Here is a 6,171-nt window from a genome sequence, read left to right as displayed (position 1 = left end):
TTATAACGAGTTAACTATGTAATTCCACGTGGCATAATGCGTTCTAATAATTCAATTAGAGTAATTGCGGGAGAAGTTGATAACACTCGATAAAAACTAATACAATGAACTTTGTAATAAATATGATAGAAATCAATATATCGCTATTTCTTTATGTGACGAAGGAAATGAAGATAATTACATTTTTATAAATTATTTTGAGTAATAAAACCATAATCGTTTATAAATATAAATATATTTCAATATAATAAATAATGTTTGCCATTAGCAAGTTATTATTTTTAATCCAATGAAAATATATTGTAGTGAAGCTAAAAATGATATTTAAGAAAAAATTGATTATCAATATAATACTTAAAAAATATTGAAATAATGGGTAGATTTCAGACGCATTATAGTCCGTACATTGAGGCAAAAATTCACGAGTCGACGAGGTGGCCGAGTGGTTAAGGCGTTGGACTGCTAATCCAATGTGCTCTGCACGCGTGGGTTCGAATCCCATCCTCGTCGTTTTTTTTTTTTTACAACATTACAAAACTTTTCACATAACATAATTATGAACAAATAATTTTTCTTGTTAGATATTTCTCTTTTGCACTTTTACTGATAAATTATATTTTTTATCTTAATATTCGAAATATTTCCAACAAATATATGAAGCATATATTTATAGAACATATTTAAAAAATGTGCATATTTTGACATAAAATAGTAATAATATGTGACATTTTAATTGTACACTGTACAATGTAGATATTTGTTACAGTGGATGCGTTAGAAAAAAATTATGATAATAATTTATATAAAATAATAATTATTGTTATAATCTATAGAATTTAGACTCAAATTATGTATTATATACCACTATATTTTGAATATTAAAATAAATAATTTATTAAAATTAATCGTGATTTCTGATGATTTGCACGTTTTGGATACTATTCTGTTTCAATACATTAAATATTCACATTTGCAATATAAATATATCATAATTATACGATTATTTATTCCGGCGAATCTTTTATTTATACGGATCTCTAAGTTTAATTTGTTTCAAAAAATTATATACATTATGATTTCTACGATATTATCGAACGCCCGCATTAGACGTATGCTAGGAAAGCCTGCCTCAAGAAATCCTCGATAGTATAGTGGTTAGTATCCCCGCCTGTCACGCGGGAGACCGGGGTTCGATTCCCCGTCGGGGAGATTTCTTATTTTTGTAATTTTCTCTCTCATTTGGCTCAACATTTTTTTTTTTTTTTCAGACAGTAAAGTTATAACGAATGAGGATTATTGCTAACATTTTTTTTTCAACTTTATTTCCAAATTTATCGAAGAGCTTATTATTAAAATTGACAAATACTCTGTGAGAAAATAAACGCAGTTAACATTAATTTTATTACGAAAGGCAGGCATCTCTTCACGCATGCGTCTCGGCTTCAACAAACCAAGCCCGAATTCGCGTAACCGGCGCCCGGTGCTCCGTAATAATCGATAATGCGAGGACGCCACCATGGCTTAGAGCGGTTTACCTCGTGACGCGGTTGCACGAACCGGTGTTTATCCCACGACGGCGCGGTAACTCTAGGCTAGAAAGCTCCGTAAGATACGGCGAAAGGGGCTCTAAAAGACGGGACACGCCAAAAAAGACGACGGGAAAGGGAGTTATGGCGTTGCACGCGGATCGATTATTCCGCACGGAATACGCCACTGGCATTGCTTACTGTCGCTCCGTGGATTTACCGTTGTCGCACATCCTTGGCGACTTAATGTAAATTCACCCATTTCCGATGGAAAGCACCGGCGGCGGTTTAAACGCGGCTGGAGTGCTTAAAAGCGTCAGGTAGCAATTTGCGCGTTAGACGCGATTTACGTATTCGCTCGTACAATTCAAGTACAAGTGCATAGGGTGTCTTGAGACGCTTCTACAGAATTCATTCTGCTGAAGATTTGACGCTCCTCATTCCCTTTCCCTTAGAATAATATTTAGCAATAGTTTTGAAATGATAGACTGGCAATAAAAAAAATATTTTACAGATATAAACAATATAGTATTAAATTTACATCTGATGTTACAATCAATACTCGATACGTTCAAAGAATCTCTAAAGTAATTTTTAGAAAAGTGTATTGGCAAAAGCAATAAATTTATTTAGTTTACAATATCATTATGTAAAATACTTCGATTATTTGATTCTCCCTTCTTATCTCTTTCCCTTACGTTGCACATTTAATATTTAACTTTTATTTTAACTGTCAAGACATACCCTATAAGCACAAAATATACGACTATTATTAAAAATTAAAATAATATTAAACTAATATTCTGAAAATATTATTCAATATTTTTTAATATTATGAGAATATTATGTTAACGGTATGTGTCCCTTTTTGCATAATCGTGGTATATTACTTCAATATCTGTGGAATATTATGAAAATGCTATATAAATTAATATGACTTATTTTATTATGCATAAACTTTATAGTTATTACATTTAAAAGGTATAATATTCCCGATATAAAATATTGAAGTAAATAATATTATTTATTTTTTCATATAATATTATCAGGAGTGGACGTATAAAAATTTTTTATTAATATTTCAGAAATATTATTTAATATTAAATAATATTAAATAATATTACGTGCTTGTAGGGTAATAATAGAATGAAATATTAAATATAAATTTGTATATAATGTGGAGAAAAATATCAGCTGTAAAATCTTTTGTTACTTTTTTTCTCGGGGAGCACCGTATACCCGGCGGTATTACGATCAGTAATTTCGCGACACTTGTGACATTAATTATTAGGGGAAGTGTCTGGCGGTAGTCTCGCTTATGGCTCACGCTTATAGCCTTATTAGGCTTTCTTTTTATGCGCGCGTCGTGTTTATATATCCTGCGATAAGGGAAAATTTACTGTGCACGATAAGACTGCTTTTATCCAGTTATATTCTATTCTCCGATGTTTCGTGCTGTTTTACAGCATTTTTTTTTTTTTTTTAATAAAACGCGCAGTTTTTCATCATTAGGTATATTTAAATAATCAAGAACTGTATGCCATTAAAAAGCTACTTTATAGTACTGCTTATTGCATGGGTAACTGAATTAATCAATAATAATTTTATTTGCATTTATAATATAACAGGAATGAGTGTAAATGTGCACACTCCGCTTGAAAATTAAGATACTTAATTAGCACCGAATATAAAATGTTTGATAATGAAAACTCGTTAAGCGCGAATGACAGAATTCATTAAATTTGTGGAAATTACGTAATTATATGGATATGCACATATTGCAAATTTTCTCAATTTTCTTAATTATATTTAGAATGCATCTATTCAACCTATGTTGACTAAAACTTTACATCCCTGCAACAGCCCGGCTAGCTCAGTCGGTAGAGCATGAGACTCTTAATCTCAGGGTCGTGGGTTCGAGCCCCACGTTGGGCGATTTCTTTTTTTTTTTCTAAAGAACATTATTTTACACGTGAAAAAACGTTATAAAAATTCGTATTTATTGTTTAACAGAAATAATTTTTAACCATATTTTTTTATATGACATGTTTTATTTTTTATATTGTATCTTTTCAGATTCAAATAGATTCGTGACTAAACAAATTACATTATTATTTAACAATTAAATGATACAACGAAAATAATTGTTATCATGTCATAAATATTGCATCAAGTTTTCGCTTTTTTGCTTCTCAATTCGGCGCTCGGTGGATTAACAGAGACGTATCACGGATGATTGCGTCGATAAAGCCTGTCGAAAAGAATTAATTCATCAATTAGCAAATGAGATAAGTGGCGCTTGAGCAGTACATATTATGCGCGTATCGAGAAAAATATTTGTTGTACGAGCTCCACTTTCGAGTTTTGTTTGCCAAACAAAGTAGACACACACACACACACACACACGCGCGCGCGTGCACGCACGCACGCAGGCACGCACGCAGGCACGCACGCACGCACGTAAATCGAGAGGTACATCGAGAGTCGAACGCAGCTGTTTCGCAGTGAAATCGGGAAAGCAAACGAACCGAAGTTCGAGGAAGTTGTTGGATCGCAAACACTGTTATCCAAACAATTTTACGTCTCGCATTGCGTAACAATAGGATGGTGGATGCCGTCGTTAGCGGTCTACGGCGCTCCTTTATCTCTTACCGAGTGGAATCGATTCTTTTATCTACGACGCGACTAGATAGGATTTCGCGCGATTGTCTATTCACGTTTCTCACGCCAGTTCTAGATGGACGTTGTTTGATAAGGAATGGTAAATTGAAGTTGTGGATATATCAGTCGAAGCTCCAGATGTAGGAACGTTAGTATGTATGTCGCACTAATAGAAAATCGATGAAAACACGTCATTGTATATTGATGAAAATTAGAATTTACATTGTAAATTTGTACGATGCACTTTATCGCATAAATGTTTAAGTAAATAGCTCTCGACAAGCATTTCATTTAGCTAAATATAATTTCTATTGCATTTAATACCGTTAAAAATAGATAGCAGGATTTAATGTAATGCAATAGAAGCAAATGTCAAGAGCAGGTACATTCAAAGTATTTAATATTGTCCAAAGTGTACTAAATTTTATGCCATACTTTTCAGTTGTAAATACATTAAATTTAATGTTTAACTTAAAAATACATTGAATTTCATAACATTTTTAACAGACTAGCACTTTGCGAAATCTCGATGCACCATTTCTCTCTCTCTCTCTCTTTTTTCTCCTGCTGACGGGCTTTTATTTAGATGAAATAAGTCACAGACATCCATTTACGTCCGCGACAAGAATTGAATTCGGGCACTGATCCTAAAGGCAGCTTTTCGAACGAAGTTTCACCGAGAACGATTGGTACGGTAGCTGATCGACGGCGAAAACGATTTCGTTCGTTGACCAGCGTATCTGGTTCGACCAGTCGGGGAATATGACAAAGGAAGAGGAAGGGAGAGGAAGGGAGGCTGGAAAGATATAGAGCGACGATTGCTTTTCCTTCTGGCTACAAGACCGCGTCTTTCTGCGGTAAAGCGAGTCGTTCCATGACAATGGATCTTGTCGAGAAACACGTCGAGTGTGTCCCGCGAATTGTCGGGACATTTTGTTGCTATCCTCGTCGCTACAACGATAGCAGAAAGAAAAGTAGTAGTAGTGACTGATAGGACCATCGGGATTCTTTCGTGCGTGAATAAAATACTAAATTTTGACGTGAAAAATGAAGATGAAGTAGATAAATCAACTAAGTCCAAGTAAAACTTTCGTTGAAATTTATTATGAAATTGTACAAACGATGAAATTCTTTATGAGTGACGTTCAATAATTTATCGAAGATTTTTATCTGGCTGGATTATAATATCAAGAAGGATCAATTACTAAAATTAATATGTACAGTAAAATAGATTTGGAACTTTTTCTGAATTAACAATTTATTAACAAAATTTAATGAATGTGAATTGAAAGCTGTTGTCAATTATTTCAAATTATTAACTATTTTATTTAATTTTAATTAGTTATTATAAAAAAACATTAAAGAGTTAGTTAAAGAAAAAAATAGAAATAAAAAATTAGTAAATTAAAAAGTTAATTATAAAAAAAGAAATAGCGAACCAATTTTTTTTTCTATAATTTAGCTCGCTTCTTATCACTTCTTATAAAAAAAAAATCGTTTTATCTTACGAAGAACATGCAACATTCCAATTTCATTATGGAATTTATTTATGGCACAGAATATTCTCGTGTATAAGGAGGGGTGGCACATGCTCCGCGTGTCTCATGCGTTATAGTTTCATCGCGAGGATTTGCGGCTCGTTTGACATAAAAGGCGCGCCGTAAATCCGCGGATTTCGATGAATCGCGCGTCATCTCGTCGCTTCTCATATACCGCGCGACCTTCCGGGTGTCGCAGCCTTTGCAGGGCTCGTCAGCGTCGATCGTTAAGCGCCCGTCGTTAATCAAACGAGATTTATGCTCTTGGCGATTCTCGCATCGCATAACGAGAACGTAAATTTCACCGTCGCGACACCCGATTATCGAAAATTACCGCCACGTAAAGCCGCGAAGAGAAGAATTTGAATCATTCTATATATATTTTAATTCGCTAACTGTAGACTAATTGTTCGTCACAACGTTTCAGCGTATTGAGAAGTATTTAT

At 33.7% G+C, this 6,171-nt stretch overlaps 3 non-coding genes across 3 annotated transcripts; all 3 read left to right on the top strand.

Moving 5' to 3' along the window:
* The first annotated feature begins 428 nt into the window (after positions 1–428).
* On the top strand, positions 429–510 carry Trnas-gcu. The gene has a single exon. It is a non-coding gene; the product is annotated as a tRNA-Ser (tRNA).
* Positions 511–1,137: 627 nt separating this feature from the next.
* Positions 1,138–1,209, top strand: Trnad-guc. The gene has a single exon. It is a non-coding gene; the product is annotated as a tRNA-Asp (tRNA).
* Positions 1,210–3,388: 2,179 nt separating this feature from the next.
* Trnak-cuu lies at positions 3,389–3,461 on the top strand. Its single transcript has one exon. It is a non-coding gene; the product is annotated as a tRNA-Lys (tRNA).
* The last annotated feature ends 2,710 nt before the right edge of the window (positions 3,462–6,171 follow it).

This window comes from Solenopsis invicta, chromosome 6, assembly GCF_016802725.1.
Source record: "Solenopsis invicta isolate M01_SB chromosome 6, UNIL_Sinv_3.0, whole genome shotgun sequence".
In the NCBI taxonomy this organism is placed as follows: domain Eukaryota; kingdom Metazoa; phylum Arthropoda; class Insecta; order Hymenoptera; family Formicidae; genus Solenopsis; species Solenopsis invicta.
The sequence above is the reverse complement of the archived record's forward strand: the minus strand, read 5'-3'. Positions and strand labels throughout refer to the sequence as shown.